This window comes from Canis lupus, chromosome 38 (assembly GCF_011100685.1).
Source record: "Canis lupus familiaris isolate Mischka breed German Shepherd chromosome 38, alternate assembly UU_Cfam_GSD_1.0, whole genome shotgun sequence".
Taxonomy (NCBI): domain Eukaryota; kingdom Metazoa; phylum Chordata; class Mammalia; order Carnivora; family Canidae; genus Canis; species Canis lupus.
Window position 1 is genome coordinate 6351175 of NC_049259.1, and position 19093 is coordinate 6370267.

General features: G+C 37.1%; 1 pseudogene; it reads right to left on the bottom strand.

The window, feature by feature from the left end:
* LOC111094486 overlaps window positions 1–18860 on the bottom strand; it is a 33851-nt pseudogene extending 14991 nt beyond the window's left edge.
* Window positions 18861–19093: the final 233 nt, after the last annotated feature.

A 19093-nucleotide genomic window follows, 5' to 3' on the forward strand; every position in this document is an offset into this window, starting at 1 on the left:
TTAGAAGATATTTTATTAATCAAATGTGGCTATAGGAATATTAAATAAAATACATACCTAATTGATAAGAAAATAAAGAGAAGTGACAATAAATTTGAAGGACCATTAATATGTCACTTCATAATATTAACATAGGTAAAGACCAACACATTCACTAACTAACCCAACCTAAGTAAATTAGAAAATCATGTTTCTGGGGCACCTGGGCAGCTCAGTCCCTTAGGCATCTGCCTTCAGCTTGGGTCATGATCCTGGGGTCCTGGGATTGAGCCCTGTATCAGGCTTTCCACTCAGTGGAGAGCCTGCTTCTCCCTCTCTCTCTGGCTCTCCCCACCTCTCGTGCTCTCTCTCATGCACTCTCTCAAGTAAGTAAGTAAAATCTTTAGAAAATAGAAAAGATGGGATCCCTGGGTGGCTCCTGTCTTTGGTTTGGCACCTGCCTTTGGCCCAGGGTGCGATCCTGGAGTCCCGGGATCGAGTCCTGAGTCGGGCTCCCGGCATGGAGCCTGCTTCTCCCTCCTCCTGTGTCTCTGCGCCTCTCTGTCTCTCTCGGTGTCTATCATAAATAAATAATAAATAAATCTTTAAAAAAAATCATATTTCCACCTCTACTCTCCTTCTCTTGAAAAGACGAAATCCTGCAAAGTGAAGACAGGCTTTTCAATCTACCTCTGATGACTTCAAATAGAATTATCTGCCTATTAATACCATTTCTGAGTTTTTGCTTTTTCATCTACCTTAATTTTATTTCAGATAATGTTACTTCAAATTGAACCTAATTTTTTCTGAAGAACTCCTAATATCAATGAGACAATTAGAAAAATTACCTTCCAGAAGCTTATAATTTATAGCTCGAACTTACAGACAAACAATTTGACCATGCAGATATCTGCAAAAGTGGATTCTGAGCAATGGGAATTACCCAGTCCAACGTCCAATGGTCCCTAGACCATTTTAGTATATGTGGAGCCAGTAGAAGATTTTGGGTAGGGATCCCTGGGTGGCACAGCGGTTTGGCACCTGCCTTTGGCCCAGGGCGCGATCCTGGAGACCCGGGATCGAATCCCACATCAGGCTCCCGGTGCATGGAGCCTGCTTCTCCCTCTGCCTGTGTCTCTGCCTCTTTCTCTCTCTCTCTGTGACTATCATATATAAATTTTTTAAAAAAATTAAAAAATAAAAACAGAAGATTTTGGGTAAAGAATGACCAGCTCTGAATGACTTTTTAGCAGGATCCTTCTGCTTACTCAATAGAAAAACAAGAAACCATCATAATTTCTATGAATATTTGCCCAATATTGTCAGATCATAACAAAATCTAAATAAGCTTAGGTGATCATTATGAAATAACTTTTATTATCTTTTAAAATATATTAATATAAACAAAAATAATCTATTTTAATAGTATAAACTTAGTCCCTTACAATTTATAATTATAATTAGGTAAAAGTTATCTTTTTAACACATCCAATCATAGAGCCAATGTTTATTGGAAAGAAAAGTCAACATGTTTACATTTTGTTCATTCAACAAATACTTGTTGAATGCACTACTACGTGCCATGCAGAATATGAATATGGGAAATACAAAAGTGAGCAAAAAAATGAAAGTTGTCCTTCCTTTCACAACATGTCTCATGGTAGCAGTTTCAGTAAAGCAACTTGGAGAGAAAAGAGGTTTTACTCACTTTTTATGAGAAAGTTTCAAGTTAAAACCTTTTGGTTGGAAAACATTGTCAGAGGCTTTAGAGGCATTTACTGATATCATGCTGATATTCACGCAACATAATTTCTTCTGCTGCATAGATGAGAAGAGGAAGATCTGAGGCAGCCAGCTTGATGTAAAAAACAAAACAAAAACCTCATTATTATCATCACATTCAACTTTATTTCCCTTTGCAAAATTATAATACCTAGCATGATCAGCCACTTTATTTACCAGAGTCCACACCAAATAACTCTTGGCTATTTCCAAAAATCAAAGTCACCCAGAAATGATTTAAAAAATTGTCACTATTGAGAATATGCAAAAGAATTTGCTAAAACCTCTAAAGGCAATTTCTACAAAGCAGATTTTAAAACATTTTAATTAAAGGCAGCAACATCAGAATTCTTTACTTTTTCAGTGAATACAATATTTATTTGAATATAAAATTCATGTTATATTTACTAAAAATAAGTCTCATCAGAAACACATTTTATGTATTTTATTGGCCATACTGATAATGGGACATTGTGGTAAACAAGGATACTAACAAATACTGTTCATCAATTTTCAGAATAACAATTAATTTAGCTATTAGTATTCCCCTGAATACACACAGTAGCTATAACCCACACATGTCATTAACATATCAATGCTTGGGAGTCACCAGCAGCCTCTGGAGGAACAAGAGAGTCCATCAGGTGCTAACAGCTTCAGTAATGGTTTAGGTGAAATCCTTCCCCTCCATTGCTTTGGTGGTAATTTCATAGGACCAACTAACCCCAGATCTTTGTGCTAGCATATGAGCACTATTGTATTGGCTCACCAAGCACTATCAACTGGACTACAATAATGACAACACAATATGGCAACTGTGCCAGATGCTGATAAAATGGTGACCTTGGGCAAAGGCTGAGACTTCTGAGATTTATTCCATGAATACTTGTTATACTGTATGATTAGGAGCCACAAGACTAAAATAAGTAAAATCCTATCCCTCTCCTATTCTATGAATAAATCTTAGAAAGCTTCAAAAGTAGGTGCAGCTAAGCATCTAAGCCTTCATCATTAACAGATGGAAATTTCAATTATCAACAGGGCTGCAAATCCACTGAAAAAGAAGACTGTCTCTCATATGTCCAAACAGAGCAAATGTTCCCAAAATTATAAGGAAATAGACTTACTATTTTTTTTTAAGATTTTATTTATTTATTCATGAAAGGCACACAGAGAAAGGCAGAGACACAAACGTAGAGGGAGAAGACTCCCTGCAGGGAGCTAGATGAGGAACTCGATTCCCAGACCCTGGGATCACGACCTGAGCCAAAGGCAGACGCTCACCTACTGAGCCACCCAGGCGTCCCTAGACTTACTGATTTAAAAGGAAGTCTTTTATAGTAGTCTAGATCCCAAGCAGACGGATCATTAGAAAAGCTCTTGAGAGTCACTACAGCAAAGTGGTTGGTCCTCAGAAGATGCCCTAGGAGGGCAGAGACAGGTGTCTGATAAAGGTATAGGTGAGGAGAGGAGGCAACAGTATAGCTATTGGAGAATCAGGAATATGCTGAACAATTTTAAACAAGTCTTCCCTGTTTAAATTTTATATACATATTGATCTTTCTTAGTATGTAGGAGAGTTACTTGCTAATACTCCTTTGTGTCTCTGGTGTGCTGAAGTAGAAAACACAAAGGAGTTCCATCTAAATAGGGGCTAGAGTTTTCTAGGGAGAGAAGCACGGCCCTTGGAGCTGAGCTAGGTAATCAGGGCAAGATACAAAATGACAGAAATAAAGGGAATGGTACAATTCTGGGAAAAGCACTGGGGCCGATTGGAATCACAACCACTGCCCCTCTGGAGATTCTGTTCCAAGATCTCCCTTACTCAGATCTCAGAGGATTTTGTGTTCTGCCTCTATCGAGGATAACACTTCCCTTGAAACAACTCTGTTGTGCTATTGTTGCTTTATTTTCACTATTTTTCCCTCCTTCAAGCATGATACTGTGCAACACAACAATTATTTTGTCAGCTTCAGTAACTGCATTCCTAAAGTCACTGCTGAGGCATGTGTCCAAGCTAATTTCTAGGCCCTTGTAATTTAAACCCTTCTGGCTGGATAATTGGACTAATGTCCAATAATTCATCCATAAAAACCAACACTGTTTATTATACTGTCCAAAGTAACAGAATTTTCTCAGACTCAAACATAATAACACAAAACAGCACAACTTCTAAAATCAACTTCAATCCAATTGTTTATTCATACTGCGTCTTATGTTGGAAAGATTTTTCAAATGATCATAAAACCAGCCTCTGGATTAAGGATTGCACACTAAAATACCTGTAGGGATCAGCAAGAAAACCTGTGTCTGAAGTACCATATATAGAGAATTAAAGACGTGTGGAAGTCGTTGCAAACTGGTAAGCACATTCAGACTCAAAAAAAAAAAAAATGTTTAAATGATTGTGCTGGCCAAATAAAACCTGTTCACAGACCAAATTCTTTAAATTTGCAGCTGTACCCTCAAGCATAGCTGCATAGCATAAGTTGGTTAATACTAGTCTTTAGGCCATTGGTAACAAGGAAGAGCTAAATAGCACTACCATAAAATGATACACAATTGCCCGAACCCATACATTGCAGTAGACAATAACAATCACCGAAGGACCTTAATTGCAGCAGGTTGATTCATATTTACATTTGCCTTATCATCATTTTTTCTTCTGAGACAATAGCTGTATGCTTTTCTTCTACTGTTCTCTCCATTTCCTGTTTACATCTACAACTTCACCATCTAATTTATCAAAAAATCTTTGAATTTGTTTTCAAGTTCTAATTTATGAGTCACATTCCCTATTTCTTTTCGAGCAAACTTAAACACTCTTCCCAAGGATTCTTCTGGTTTATATGTCAATATTTACACATTTTATAGTTTCCAGTGAGGTCTTGTGGGGAGGGACTATGTCTTTTTATCTATATGTAACCAAGGCCTAGCACTACCCTTAGCCTGAAATATGCATATAAAAATGATTGTGCGTAGTGGAACAAAGAAGGAATAAGTAGGTTTATTAGTTAATGTTATAGGAAAATTTAAGAATGCAAAACAATTAAATTCATTCCTTTTATGGATAAGCAGAAAGGTCCAGACCTTGTCCTAAAATTTTTCTTTATTTCAGCCACCTTTATTTCAAAAAGAAAAAGCTGACCATTTATGAACATTAGCCTGTTATGTTATTTTACTAGAATTTTCTGTAAATTGGTCCAGGTTCTCTTACTTGGCAAAATGGAGTTTCATTGTACATTAAAATTTAACCTCTGTAACAGAAAGTGACATAAAACCACTGTCACCCACTCTTCTGGAATGCATTAGTGCATTCATATTTTTCCAGTCCTCAGTTATGGCTTAAGAGAAATTAGAGCAGATGACTTCAGGATTTAATCTTCCCCTTCCCTGTTAACCTGCCTCTGACCTTCCAGCTGCTAGAAGCAGTGACCTAGAGCCTCCCTTTGCCTTTCAATTGTATAAGATTATATATTTTTCTCAATGTAAATGTTTTATTAGTGTTAAAATGACTCAACCCAAATACTGGTATCTTACAACAAAATTTGGTAGGAAAATCACTATTTAAAGACCTTTGTAAAGATGGAAGTTTCACGAAAATCTCAGTTTCAAATTTCCATTTCAAATATTTACATATGTTTATTCCATTTATTTATTCATTTATCAATATATTTATTGAACATACATATATTTATTGAACATGCATATATTTATGTTTATATATTTATTGAACATATATATATGTAATGGAGAAGTACTTTATTTTAACTAAGCCCCTGAAAGATAGCAATCATATATCTCTTAACAAAACAAATTAAGCAAACAAACAAAAAAAAAAGAAAACAACTACCTATTGAAGGTACCAGAGAGCAACCATAAGAAGGCAGAAACTGTAGAGGATCAGATCCTTTATTTATTTATTTTTTTAAAGATTTTATTTACTTATTCATGAGACACAGAGAGAGAGAGTGAGGCAGAGACACAGGCAGAGGGAGAAGCAGGCTCGATGCGGGGAGCCCAACATGGGACTCGAACCTGGATCTCCAGGCTCAGGCCCTGGGCTGAAGGCAGCACTAAACCGCTGAGCCACCCGGGCTGCCCAGGATTAGATCCTTTAAAGCAACAAAACCACATTCACTGGATGAGGTCCACCTTTCCATTTTCCCTGGGGACACTTCCAGTCCACATTTAATGAAAGGTAGAGAAGATTCAAGTGAAAAGATAAAAGTTTAGAGTTGAGTCTTACAAAATTAGAAGGGCTTAAGGGACATTAAGGCTTTCCAGTATTAAAAAGAAACAAGAGGTTCAAAATGGAGTCACTTATGTTAAGCCCACCAAGCCTTAATACCACCTAAATTTTCTTTCAGCTTCTCCTAGAAATGTAATTTTAAACCAGTCAGGGATTTTCTGACCAGCACTTGTGAGGTAATCTGCATATTAAGATCCCCTGCTTTTCCTCCTAAGGGATCTTGCCCATAAAGATCCTTTCTTTTCTTTTCCTAATAAGTTGCTTGTCCTGCCTTGTTTTTGCCTATAAAAGCCTTTCATTTTGTACAACTTCTTGGAACTCCCCTGTATTTGCCAGATGGGATGCTCCCCAACACATGAATTCTTAAATAAAACCAATTAGATTTTTAAATTTGGTCAGTTGATTTTGGTTTATAACACCAGAGATGTGTTTATAACAAGGCATAAGACCAAGCATACCTAAGGTCAAGGTGACAAACCAGTAACTGACCTACTAGACGAAACAACCAACACTCATAAAAGGAAGATCATAGAGTTTAGAGTCTCTATAAAGAATTACAAAAAAAAAGTTACTGTGTATATAATCAAAAATTAACATACAATTAAAACAATGGGTTAAGGTGACCCATAATCAAGAGGAAAAAACCCCCACAAAACCTCAGTAATAGAAACAGTCCCTGAGGTAGCTCACGTATTAAAATTAGCAGAGTAATACTCTAGAGAAGTTATGATAATATGTTTAAGGACTTAAAGTACAAGCTAAATCATAATAATCTCAAAGGAGAAATAGAAACCATGAAAAAAAGCCAAATGAAAATTCCAGAACTGAAAATTAGAACACCAGAAACAAGAATTTTACTGAATGAATGTAAAATCAGATTAGAGAATAAAAATTAGTGAACTTGAAGAAATATCAATAAAAATCTATTCTGAGGAAAAAAGGAAACAAGAATTGGGAAAAGTGAGCAAAACTTCAGTGACATAAATGGAAATATTAAACAGTCTAAGTACAGAATCAGAGTCCCAAATGGAGAAAAGAGAGAATGAGATGGAAAAAAAAAAAAAATTCAAAACAAATGGCTGAAATTTCCCACTTTTGTGAAATAATTAACTTACAGATACACAAGCTCAGAGAACTACTGATACATCTTTTTTTAATTTTTTTTATTTATTTATTTATGATAGTCACACAGAGAGAGAGAGAGAGGCAGAGACATAGGCAGAGGGAGAAGCAGGCTCCATGCAGGGAGCCTGACATGGGACTGGATCCTGGGACTCCAGGATCACGTCCTGGACTGAAGGCGGCGCTAAACCGCTGAGCCACCCAGGTTGCCCAGAACTCATTAAGTTTTACATATGCTTAAGATCTGTGCATTTAACTCTAGGAAAAGCATATGTCAATTAAAAAAAAAAAAGGAACATTAAAAAAAGAAACTCGTTTTTATCAAATTTAGCTCTAGGCTAAGACTGTGAGTATTGACCATTCTCAGTATTAAAACCAGCATCTGAGATAAGAGGAGAAAATGTTGCTTTTGCTGTAAGTTACTCCTTGCTGAAAGGGTTTATCCACTCTGGACCTAGTATCTTTCGTTAGAATACACAACAGTTTCTATCAAACAAGTTCCTAGAATAACAAAGAATATCATTTCAAACATCTCTGAAATAACTCACAAGACACTGAGAATTCCTTAGTAATATGATAAAAAAAAAAAACTGAACTATGGGATGGCAGCTGCTGTCTAGCAGAACATGGTAGCATCTCAAGTTGAAACTAAGCTGGATCTCTTTGAAAGGACTGCATTCATAATGCTTTAGAATCACTGCATCTCCCTCTCCCAATTGAGCTTGCTCTGTAAGTAACCTCTGATGAATTGAGTGTCTCTTAGTAATGCTGACCAACTGGAAACTGAATAAAATGCCTTCTCAAAATAGAGAACCAAAGCCATATTCTAAAAATGACATACAGCTGGCATAGCACATGCAAGATTCTTAATAGCTGCTTTTTCCAAATGGTCAAACTTGAGTCATGCTGGGTGGCAACAGAATGAAACACAGTGAGTCTTAAGAAGTTCATGGTGCTTTAAGGCAATGGATTCCCTTACAGAGAATTCTTCACGTCCGTTGCCTGTCTCTTCATTTTCCACAATCAAGAACATCCCTTATCTGAAGTTGTGGAAGAGAGCATCCATGTGCTATTAGAACTACTAAGATTCAAATGGGATCCTGGCCACTTCCCTAAATTGATTGAGAAAGACTGAGTCAACTGAATATCCATGGGTACTCAAGTTAGTTATTCTAGAACCTTATGTGCTCTAACCAATCAGTAAAGAATTATTTTGATTTGAGTCTAAGTGGTTTCTCTTAGAACCCTGTATTTACAGGAGCAAGGCATTAAGGCACAATGGAAGGTGGGAGGCCTCCCAAAAAAATTGTCATAGTAGAATCTCTGCCCCACTTCCAATAGCTCAGCTGAAACTGAGCTTCACTCAGGGGGTTGGATCCTTATTCTGCCTCCAAATTTCAGCCTGGGATCTTAGGCCAATTACATATCAAATGCAGGCAGCCATGAAAGGGAAACAAATATACATAACCAGAACCCCAACACTCTAATTCCCAGCAATGAGGAACCAGGGCAGAAATAAATCATCAGCCTTGTAGGGCATGCAGTGCCTATTGAGAAACGCTACTAGTTCCTCCCTTCTCTAGTGGGGAAGGAAGATGCATTCTCTTACCCCACACTAAGAGAGCGCCAAGAGAACACAATCAAGACACCTGTAAAAAATGAAAACTGGCATTCCTTTATCAAATAGAAGCCTGCCGAACTGCAGAACCCCCTCTCCCACCAATCCCTTTGGTGTTTCATATATAAATGCTTTTTCTTTTATGTGGCAAAATACACATGATATAGAAATTACATTCTAACCACGTGTAAGTACAGTTCTGTGGCATTAAGTACACTCACATTGTTCTCCAACCATTACCATCATCAATCTCCAGTTATTTTCAAATGTATCTATTGACATCTGGATCACCCAGATAGTATCACTCACATTGTGAGACCCGATCCTGGGAGAGGATCCTATAAGCCTAGGTACTGTCCCCCATATCCCACTGAAAGGAAGAAAGTGAGCTAGCCAATAAGTTCTCTCAAATTTGGCAGTATACTTGAATAAAAAAAAAAAAAAAGTGAATGCTGACTTCAGTGTGGTTTTTTTTTAAGATTTCATTTATTTATTCATGAGAGACACAGAGAGAGGTAGAGACATAGGCAGAGGGAGAAGCAGTCTCCCTGCAGTGAGCCTCATGTGGGACTCCATCCCAGGATCTGGGAATCACGACCTGAGCCAAAGGCAGACGCTCAATCACTGAGCCATCCAGGCGTCCCTGACTTCTGGTTTAGATTTTTCTGAGGCAGTAGGTCTGTTAGGAGTAGTCCATGTTGGGAGAGCCTGAAGGAACTAAACTATAGAATGTCTCTGAGGATTTGGGGAGCAAAATATTATAAAATTGAGAGGGTATAAAAGAGGACCTTGGGACTTTGGTAGCTCCACATGAAGAAATGTAGAGGTTAACGGAGTGACAGACCCATAAAACCACTCAAGCAGCCATAAGACCAAGCAATAGTATCCTCAACCTAGAGAAGGTACTATTGGAAGGTTTAGAATAAATAAGACATGTCTGCTCTTCTAGGGGAGTTCCTTGGAGACAGAGGAGCCAGGTAAAACCCACATGGAAACCATATCAGCAAAGGCCACCAAAAGCAAACTAAATCAGATTAACTCTGCTTCTCCAACCATCTTCCCTACTCCAAACATTGAAGTAGCTAGTGTTTAGAAGAGAGATAGAAAGAAGATGTCCCACAGCCAGACCACATCTGTAAGAAAAAAATCCAAGAATTAATATACATACTTCAACAAGATATAATTCCTCAGTAAGCCTGTTTCCTGCACAAGGGGGAATGTGCTGGGAAAGTGAGAGATAAACTGGAGGAAGATAACAGCAACCAAGAAATGGATGAAAATTGTGTACCAATCCAAGGCAACAGCAAGCCTCTGAAAGGTTTGAATTATAGTATGTAAAGCATTGCAAAGGATGGGAGAAAAAAAAGAAAAGCACTTAGGAGGTTCTATTTTCATTTTAGTAAGTACTAAGGACATAAACCACAGCAATGACATAGCAAACAGGGGGAAAAATCAAGAGGTGGTAGAAATAACAGGACTTCAGAACAAGTTAGAATTAGGAGTTTAGAGAGAATATGTGTCTAAAGAAATGTCTAGATTTTGGCTTGGTTGAGTGGAGAGATAATAGTGATTCATCTCTCTGACAAAAGTAATACAGACCAAAGAGAATGCTTCTTTGTGTAATAAAGTGATGACCAGGGCCACCAGAGTGGCTTAGTAGTTAAGCGTCTGCCTTCAGCTCAGGGTATGATCCTGGAGACCCCACATTGGGCTGCCTGCATGGAGCCTGAGTCTCCCTCTGCCTATGTCTCTGACTCTCTCTCTCTCTCTCTCATGAATAAATAAATAAAATCTTAAAAAAAAAATAAGGTGATGACCATAAGCTCCATGAATGTAGAAATAGCTATTATCTCAGGCACATAGTAGATACTACTTATTGGACAAATAAGTGTAGTGTGGGGCAAGTTTGGAAAGAAATACTCAGAATAACTGAGTGGATATGGTTGGCAGAGTTGGATATGCTTGTCTTAGAGTTTAGGAAAGGAAGATAATATGACAAAATAGATTTAGGATCATCAACGTATAAGTTTGTGGATGAAAGAGCACAAAGGTCAGAAACTTGAGACAAACCAATATTTCAAGAGGTGGGCAAAAGAAGAGAAGCTGTCAAGTAGAAGAGATCAGAGAAAATCCAGGAAAACCAGTGGTATTTCAAATCCAAGAGAAGTCTAAGCTTCCAGGAAGGAGTGATTAGCAATGGTGCTACAGAAAGATCAAGTGAGAGAAAAACTGGAAATTTCTGACTATAGAAACTAGAAAGGCCTTGGTAACATCAGTTACCAGTTAGGCAGTTAGGAACAGATGCCAAACTGCCGTTAGTTAAGAAGTAAATAGGAGGTGGAGAAGTGAAGGCTCTTAGTGTTGACTGTTTTTAAGAAGTTTAAATTCGAATGAGACATAAAGACAGAGTAATAGCATAGTGGTTAAGGAGCATATTGGTTCAGAAGAATGAAAAGAGGGTGTGGTACAAAAAGACACATCAAGAGAGATGTGTTATCTGGTTTTCTTGTATTGATAGTCTTTGAGAATGTTCATAAACTGAGGGGAAGGAGCCACCAGTAGGGGAGAAATTGAAGACACTAAAGAGAAAAGATAACAACTGGAAAAAAGCAGAGAAGAGACTCAATAATATAAGTAAGAGAGTTAATCTTCCATATGAGGAATTAAGAGTAGGGGCACCTGGGTGGCTCAGTTAGTTGAGTGTCCAACTCTTTTGGCTCAAGTCATCATCTCAGGGTTGTGGGATTGAGCCCCACTCTGGACTCTGCACTGAGCATGGGGCCTGCTTGGGATTCTCTCTTTCTCTCTCCCTCTGCCTCTCCTCTCTCTTTTTCCCTCTCTCTTGCTCTTTCTCTATCCTTCTCACAAAAAGAAAGAAAAAGCAAGAAAAAGAAAAAGAAAGAAAGAAAGAAAGAAAGAAAGAAAGAAAGAAAGAAAGAAAGAAAGAAAAAATTTAGAGTAGATACTAGAGAAAGCCACCCTCTCAATAGGAAGGGCAGAATCTATATTTCAGTCAGATAAAGAATAAATGAGATCTTCTACTTTTGGCCTAAGAAGACTAAGTGTTCTGGAAAACCCTCATAGAAGAGTAACTAAACCTTGGAAAGGGCACACTGTTTTTGAGACATCACTGGGAAATGTGTCAAAAGATGTCATTTTATAAAAACAAAAACCTACATTGCAGTCCAGAGAAAGTCTAGAGGAGGAAGTAGAAGAGGCTGAGTCATAGACCAAGCTGCAAAGTTGCCTGAAGTCGATGCCTCTTTCACCACTGCTACTAAAAAAAATAATTCTTGGGTCAGGGGTAGAATGGTAAATTATAAGAATCACATACTGAGCAGACTTTCAAGAGAGAATGAAATAGTTCTAGGTCAGTGGCATCTCCTGAACTTACAGCATGAATAATGAGTAATTTCTCTTTGAAGCATAGCATATATAGTCACCAACTTAAATTCATAGGACCACATATTTCCAGACACAAATAAATACAAAAATTCTAAACAAGGTTTAGCAAACTAAATCCATAGGTGCTTATAAAAGATAATATACAACTGAATAGAAGACCAATAAGGAAGTTGAAGACTTAAACAACATATATACCAAGAAAATCTAACAGGCATCTATATAGCAGCACTGAACAATAGCAGAATACACATTCTTCTCAAGTACATATAAATCATTCTCCAAGATAAATCACGTTAGGTTATAAGACCTAATCACGTTAGGTTATAAGACAAGCCTCAATAAATGTATGGGCATTGAAATCATACAAGTATGTTCTCTGACCACAGTGAATAAAATTAGGACTCAATAAGAACAGTTGGAAAATTCACAATTATGTAAGTATTAAAATGCACTTCTTTAAAAAATGAAACAAAGAAGAAATTAGAAAAAAAATAGAAAATACTTTGAGCCAGATGCAAACAAAAATACAACATCCTAAAACATAAAAGGATGGAGCTAAAGCAGTGTTGGAAGGATTTTATAGCTGTAAAGTCCTATTAAATAATATCATAAAATAACCTAAATTTCCACTATACAAAACTAGAAAAAGAAAAACAAACTAGGCCCAAAGCAAGCAGAAAGAAGGAGATAATAATGATTAAAGCAGAAACAAATAAAATAAAGATTAGGAAACAATACAGAGAGTTAATAAAGCCAAAATTTAGTGATTTGAAAAGATAAAATTGACAAATACTTAGCTAGATTGACCAAGAAAAAAGAAGAGTCTTATTACTAAAATCAAGAATGAAAGAGAAGATATTTTATTAATTTTACAGAAATAAAAGAATTGTAAGAAAATACTATGAGCAGTTTTACAACAACAATTTAGATAACAGATGAAATGGACGAATTTCTAGAAATAGACAAATTACCAAAATAGAAGAAGATATAGAAAACCTTAATAGATCTTAAAAAAAAAAAAAAAAAAAAGCAAGGAGATTGAATTAATAAACAAAAACTTCCCACAAAGAAAAGCCAAGGATGAGATGATTTCACTGGTGGATTCTATTAAACATTTAAGGAAGAATTAATATCAATCCTTCATAAATTTTTCCAAAAGTGTAGAAGGGAACAGTTCCTCATTTATTCTATGAAGCCAGTGTTCTGATACCAAAATCAGACAAAAATATCTAAAGAAATTTTAAAAAACACTACAGACTAATATCTCTTATAAATATAGATGCCAAAATCTTCAACCAAGTACTATAAAAAAAAAATGGAGCTGACTAGTTTATATACTGTATCCAAATAAGACTTATCTCAGAAAAATTATATTAAACCATACTAATAGAATAAAGAACAAAAATCACATAATGATCTCAATGATCTCAAAACATTTGACACAATCCACACCCCTGCATGATAAAAAATGTTCAACAAATTAGGAATAGAAGGAAACCACCCCAACCTAATATAAAGTATCTACAAAAATCAAGTTAACATCATACTTAATAGTGAAAAACTAAAACTTTTTAACCAAGTTCAGGAAGAAGGATATCATCTCACAAACTTTTTATAACATCGTAGTAGAGGTTCTAGTCAGGGATATTAGGCAAAAGAGGTGAAATAAAAGACATCCAGATTGGAAAAGTAGAAATAAAATTATCCTTATTTCCATATAGTATGATCTCATATGTAGAAAATCCTAGGAAATTCATCAAAAAATTGAACTTTGAGATTTTTGTTCCAAGTGGAAAAGAGGCTAATAAAAGACTTTAGCAGATTGCAAGATACAAAATCAATATTTAAAAAATCAAACATATAAGAAAACAATTTAATTTATAATAGCAACACCAAGAGGAAATTATTCACGAATAAATTTTTTAAAGTGCTATACCTATTCTATAAACACTGCACAATATTTTTGAAAGAATAAAAGGGATCTAAATAAAAGGAAAGACATCCATATTCATGGATAGGAAGACTTAATATTGTTAAAATGGCAATGCTCCCCAAATTGACCTACAAATTCAGGAGAATTCCTATTAGAATCCAAGATGCTGCTTTGCAGAAATTGATAAACTTACCCTAAAATTCATATGAAAATTAAAAGTACCCAGAATAGCAAAAAACAATCTTGAAAAGGAACAAAATAGGAAGGCTCACCCTTCCTGACTTTAAATCTTACTACAAAGCGGCAGTAATCTGTTGCATGATACTGAAATAAGGATGAATATGTAGATCAGTGGAATAGACCTGAGTGTACAAAAATATACCTATGTATCTATGATCAGTTGATTTTTGACAAGGGTGCCAAGACCACTAAATGAGGAAAGATTAGTATTTTTTTAAAAAATGGGGCTAGAACTAGATATCTATATGCAAAAAAATGAAATCGGACCCCTAACTCATACCATATACAAAAAGTAACAAAAAAGATCAAACACCTAACTATAAGATCTAACTATAGAACACTTTTAAAATATATAGGTGAAAATCTTCATGATCTTAGATTTGGCAATGAATTTATGACAACAAAAGCACAAGAAACAAAAGGAAAAGCTAAATTGGACTTTAACAAAACTAAAGATGTTTGTGCTGCAAAGAATGTGAAAGGACAACCCACAGAATGAAACTATCTGCAAATCACATATCTAATAATAATTTAGTATCCAGAATTTATTTATTTATTTATTTATTACTGAAGATTTTATTTATTTATTCATAGAGACACACAGAGAGAGAGGGGCAGAGGCACAGGCAGAGGGAGAAGCAGGCTCCATGCAGGGAGCCCGACGTGGGACTCAATCCAGGGTCCCCAGGATCAAACCCAGGGCTACAGGCAGTGCTAAACCACTGCGCCACCGGGGCTGCCCTCCAGAATATATTTAAAAAAACCATTCAACAAAAGAACAAATACACTAATTTGAAAAATGGGCAAAGGATCTCATTAGATATTTCTTTTCTTTTTTTTTTTTTTTAAAGTAGGCTTTATGCCCAGCATGGAGCCCAACATAGGGCTTGAACTCATAGCCGTGAGATCAAGACCCAAGCTGAGTTCAATAGTCAAATACTTAACCAACTGAGCCATCCAGGCACCCCTCATTAGACACTTTTAACAAATAAAATTTAAAAAGATACAGAAGGAGTGCCTGGATGGCTCAGGTGTTTAAGCATCTACCTTTGGTTCAAGCCATGATGCCAGGGTCCTGGGACCGAGTCCTACATTGGGCTCCCTGCTCAGTGGGAAACCTGCTTCTCCCTCTCCTTCTGCCCCTCTCGCTGCTCTCTCACTCTCTCTGAAATAAATAAATAAAATATTTTTTAAAAGGAAACATTAGGGGATCAGGAGTGGCTGATCCACCCTGCTGGGTGGCTCAGCAGTTTAGCAACTGCCTTTGGCCGAGGGCACGATCCTGGAGTCCCGGGATCGAGTCCCATGTCAGGCTCCCGGCATGGAGCCTGCTTCTCCCTCCTCCTGTGTCTCTGCCTCTCTCTCTCTCTCTCTCTCTCTCTCTCTCTCTATGTCTATAATAAATAAATAAATAAATAAATAAATAAATAAATAAATAAATAAATCTTTAAAAATAAAAAAAGGAAACATTAAATAATAAATAAATAAATAAATAAATAAATAAATAAATAAATAAGATATAAAAGTGGCCAACAAAACACATTGAAGAGCTCCTCATTATTACTAAGCATCAGGGAAATAAAATTCAAAACCACAATGAAGTACCATCTCACTCCTGGCAGGTTGGCTATAATCAAGAAAACAGACAATAACAAGTGTTGGTAACAATATGGAGAAATAGAAACCCTCATACATTGCCAGTGAGAATGGAAAATGGCACAATAGCTTTGGAAAACAGTTTGGCAGTTCCTAAAATGATTAAAGATAAGAGATACCATATGACCCAGTAAGCCCACTCCTAGGTATATACCTAAGAGAATTGAAAACATGGGACCACGCAAGAACTTATACAAAATGTTCATACCTGCATTATTCATAAATCAGGAAGTGAGGAAAACAATCTAAATGTTCGTCAAATGATGAGTGAATAAGCAAAATGTATATTATGGAATATTAAGCACCCATAAAAGGAATGAAGTACTGATTCACCCTACAGCATGGATGAGCCTTGAAAATATTATGCCGAGTGAAAGAAGTCTGACACAAAAAGCCACATATTCCATCGTTCCATTTATATGAAAAATCCAAAGTATGCAAATCCATAGAGATAGAAAGTAGATCAGTGGTTACCAAGGGTTGGAGAGGGGAGGGACTGGGGTGTGACATCTAATGAGTATGATGGGATGATGAGAATGTTCTGGATTTAGATAGCAATAACAGTTGCACAACATTGTGACTATACTAATCCACTGAATTACACAATTTTTTATTTTTAAAGATTTACTTTTTTTTTTTTTTTTATTTATGATAGACAGAGAGAGAGAGAGAGAGAGGCAGAGACACAGGTGGAGGGAGAAGCAGGCTCCATGCCGGGAGCCCGACGTGGGACTCAACCCCGGGACTCCAGGATCGCGCCCTGGGCCAAAGGCAGGTGCTAAACCGCTGAGCCACCCATGAATCCCCAAACTGCACAATTTTTAAGGGTGAATTTTATGTTATCTGAAATGCATCTTGATTTTGTTTAAGATTGTATGTATGTATGTATATATTTTGTTGTGCCCAAGATTGCAAATCCGAGAAACCACCAAGGAGCCAACACCCATGCAAGCACACAAGGGTTGGCTTGGGTCCAAGTATACCCGACACAGCAGAGCAGAGACTTGGACCCCGAAGTGGGTTACAGCTGGGTTTTTTATAGGCTGGTCTAGGGGATTTTCAGAAGGGGTGGAAGAATTTCTCAAGTTCTGTTTACATTTTGATATGGGGCTTTCAAGGGCATTGAGCCCTGTTCTCATTCTAAGATGGGACTTTCTACCACAGGTGTGGGCTCTGTTGTCTTTCTGATATGGAATTCCCTGCCGAGGACATTGAGGACATTCTGCAGTTTTTCCCGTAAAGTTCAGCTCTTATTCACAGGGATCTAAGATGGCTGTACTTGTGCTAATGCTAAACTTTAGGTGGGATGGCCTTGATTTTTCTCGGCCTACACAATTTATTTATTTGACAAAGAGAGAGCACAAGCAGGCAGAGTGGCAAGCAGAGGGAGAGGGAGAAGCAGGCTCTCCACAGAGCAGGAGCCTGATGCTGGGCTCAATCCCAGGACTCTGCAATCATGACTTGAGCCAAAGGCAGATGCTTAACCACTGAGGTGCCCCTGAAATGCATCTCAATTTTTTAAAAATGATCAAATATCTATGTAATAAAAAACTTAAACTTTGTCAATGCCCTCCAGCTAAAGACTACCAGAACACACATTCAGTTGGACAGACTGGGTTTATTACTCATTTTAGCAATAAATAAAACCACCAATGGAAAATTGATGAGCATCTCAGTAAGAAGGTATCAGAAAAGACCTACAGGTCTCAAGTTTATATCAGATGATTTTGAAAAGAGTTAAGGAAGCTTGGCTATGGTTTTTTTTTTTTTTTTTTTTAAGATTTCATTTATTTATTCATGAGAGAGAGAGAGAGAGAGAGGCACAGACACAGACAGAGGGAGAAGCAGACTCCATGCAGGGAGCCCGACGTGGGACTGGATCCTGGATCCCCGATCATGCCCTGGGCTGAAGGCGACGCTAAACCACTGAGTCACCCAGGCTGCCCTTGGCTATGTTTTAGATTGGATTCTGTCAACAAGCAGTGGTAATCCTATGAGTCTATACCTTAAATTTTATGTAGTATGAGGGAAGACTATCCTGAGGCTAAAGATGTAACTGGTATTTAAAAAAATTAAAAAAAAAGAAAGAAAGAAAGAAAAGAAGGAAAGAAGAAAGAAAGAAAGAAAGAAAGAAAGAAAGAAAGAAAGAAAGAAAGAAAGAAAGAAAGAAAGAAAGAAAGAAAGAAAGAAAGAAAGAAAGAAAGAAAGAGAGAGAAAGAAAAAGGAGGGTGGGAGAAGCAAGAAAAGAAAAAAAAGAAAAAGAAAAGAAAAGGCTGTGGTCACTCACTTAGCCAAGATAGAAGGCTCTATGGCTTTTCTTGTGGTTTGGATGTTCCTGTTTTTTGTTCAGACAGAATTAGAGTGGGCTTTTTTGTGCCTCGATCCATCATGGTCACAGAACAACTCTAATTTTGATATTCTGTGAAATTTTGAAATAGACCAAGAGAACACCAAGGTCAAGCTTTGAATGCTTGAGCAGCTCATGGAAACACAAAGACCCAGCTGATAGCACCAGGACATGTCTTTCATATTAGACTAGAAGATATAAAATACATGCAGAAAAAAATACTTCCAACAAAAGTCACTAACAATCCATGTTTTAAATTAATGAACTAAGACTTGAAAGTAATTTCCCTAATCTGTAAAAGGGTACCTGTATTCATTCCTTTTGCCATTGTAACAAATTACCACAAGTCTAGAGGTGAGAAATGTATGTGTTACCTTACAGTTGAAAATCTGCTATGGGTCTCTCACCGCTTCACTGATGATGTCTTCGGGGCTGTTCCTTCTGGATGCTCTGGGGGAGACCATTTCCTTGCCTTTTTAGCTTTTAGAGGCCATCCACATTCTTTGCTCATGGCCCATTCCTCCATTTTCAAAACCAGCAAGAGAGCCCAAGTCATTCTCATGCTGCTTTCTCTCTTGTTACGTCTTCTGCCTCCCTCTTCCTCTTATGAGGACCCTGTGATTCTAGTGAGCCCATCCAGATAATGCAGGATAATCTCATCTCAAGATCAACTGATTATCAACCTTAACTTCCCGTCACCATATAACCTAGGTAATCCATAGGTTCCAGGAGTTAGGAGGTGGACATCCTGCGGGAAAG